The sequence below is a fragment of the Gigantopelta aegis genome, chromosome 3 (assembly GCF_016097555.1).
Source record: "Gigantopelta aegis isolate Gae_Host chromosome 3, Gae_host_genome, whole genome shotgun sequence".
Classification (NCBI taxonomy): Eukaryota; Metazoa; Mollusca; class Gastropoda; order Neomphalida; family Peltospiridae; genus Gigantopelta; species Gigantopelta aegis.
Window position 1 is genome coordinate 3,705,949 of NC_054701.1, and position 2,617 is coordinate 3,708,565.

The window sequence follows — 2,617 nt, forward strand, 5'->3', positions numbered from 1 at the left end:
GTCATAGGTCATTCTTTTCAATCAGGCTGTATCCCTACACCCTATGAGAGCCTCACTTTGAAGGTTAAGGTCAAATAAGTCAATATGGAGGATTTCTTCAATGATGTTTGACACAGGGTGACACACTTTGATACCAAATTGTGAGGTAATTATGCCAGTTACAGCACTCAAAATGTACATGATAATTGTGCAGATAGGTGGAAATCTGAAAGTTATCAGTTTGGGTGATGAATATTTTATTTCTTTAAATTAAATTAAATTTTATTATATTTATATTTTCAAAATTTGTAATTTCACAAATTATGACATAATTCAGCATGCATTGTACCCCTATCAGGTCATAGGTCATTCTTTTCAATCAGAATGTATCTCTGCACCCTGTGAGGGCCTCACTTTGAGTAATTGAGCTAATTGAACAAGTGAAAATGGAGGCTTTTTATCAAAAATACCAGAGGGTAATTTTTTCAAAATGTGATCCTGGGCCAAATGGTGAATGTATAATGTGGAATGGGCCTCCCAGAGCAAATGGATATGGTGCTATTAAGTTCAAATCACCAATCACAGGCCAGTATCGTACAGTAAATGCTCACAGATTAAGTTTCATGGTCTTTAATAAGGAGATGGACATAGATGGCAGTGACATCAGTCAACTGTGCCATAACCGTCTTTGTATGTTTAAAGATCACTTATCTGCTGAGCCACATGCAATTAACAGCTCGCGCATACAATGTGTGAACCGGGATGTCTGTCAGGGACATGGACAATACCCTCCCTGCCTCTTGCATCTCAGAATGCATAACATATAAGAATGTAAAACAATAACAAAGTTTAATTTAAAGAAATATTTTATGTCATAAAAATCACATATAAATATCACATATAAATATCACATGATACATTTATTCAAAAGCATACATTTATTCACATTACTATTTTTTATTGTTTAAAGTCAGTCTTCAATGTCTAGGGTTCATATCCACAGCAGAAATGCTATCATGCAAACTGATAGTTCCTATATTATATGTATCACTTGAAGGTTTGTGACAAAAATTACTTTGAATAACTGTGGTCACAGGAGTTGTCTGTTCTTTGACTGTCAATATCTAATAATCCTTTCTTGTAGTCAGCTTGTTGATCTCTGTGCAAATGTTTATATCGTAAGTGATCTCTAATTTTACTTCCTTGCTGGACTAAGTGCCTTTTAATCACCTGTGGATTGTTTTGATATCTTTTTTGATAGTCCGACTCTTTGTCCATCTGACGCAGTGAACGCCTCACCCGAGCTGACAGTTCGATGCCACAGTACTTGCACTTTTCTATCATGGATGTTCCCGGGGCGTTGTTCAGCCTGTGGATGGTGGATGCAGCTCTCCCAGTCATCGTTCGTGAATAGTTCACATTCTTAGGTAAGGAAACACTGAGAGAACGGTTCGCAGCCTCACATTTCTGTGTGTCTGTATACAGTTTCATTTGCTCTACAGCTGAAATACTTAGTTTAATCTTCAGAAGTTCCAGTACTAACATTTTGTCATTTTCATTCATATTCAGCTCTGTGATTCTGTGTGTACCCAGGAACATGGATCGGTGCCACCAGTTGTTCGTTATTCCTCCACTGCAGACGACCGAGTACCGCGAACACTTTGAACAGTCACCACCGTAGCACGAAAGTGTCGATTGCAGGACCTTTGGTAAGTTTCGTTTCAGTACACCGATATTACCAGTGTGTAGTTTCATCAGTTCTTTAAGAATTAAACTGCACCTTGCTTTCATATCCTGGCTGAATACCTTCTGTGCTTCACGCTTTTGTTCACGGGTGTACCCAGTAAACATGTCGGGACTGAAGTTAGCTTTGTAACACTTACGAAACTGACTCTGACCTAAGTGGGTTGGATCGGCTAGCCGCTGCACTTTCCACATTGGATGTAGAAGTTTCAAAGCACTACCAACTCCAGCAGATGATCTGGAATCTCCATCTGTTGTGACGTATTTTATGAGAATACCTTGTAGAGCCAAGTCTGTTCCGATATCTTTTCCCATCTCGTATTCCGACAGCGGAGCAAATGGCGGCAAGTTTGCTGTGCAGTCAGGATGACCACCGGGACACGTCACATGAATACCTTTGTTTCTTAACCAGGCTCCGGTCCAACAAAGTTTATTCTGGAAGCAGGCACTTACAATGAATTTTCTCTCAGTCATTGTTTTCACACGCAAGTCCTATAGCTTGTGATGCATTCTGGCCCGGTTTCTTCCGACTTGTTATTGTCGTGGAGTTGTATCTCCCATCCATGGCTATGTTAATTTCATCACGTTCATTTCCACGTTTCATGTTAATGTCTTTCAGTAGCTCAACTTTTTGTGCCATATCTTTTTCATTTAGATCTGTTACAGCCGTTGATACCTTGTATGTTGTTCTCTGCATACTGCTCCGACACGGTGGTGGAATGTCCATGCCTGCCAATAGCACTCTCGCTCTTGTATTGCCGACGGGAGTATCTTGGAGACCGATAGCAAGACCCACATTAGTTTTTGCTGCATTTGGGCCAGGTTTATTTGTCTTCACCTCATTGTACAATTTGCTTTCAGGAGCAGTGAAGTCACAATTCACACAGTGTAGTGT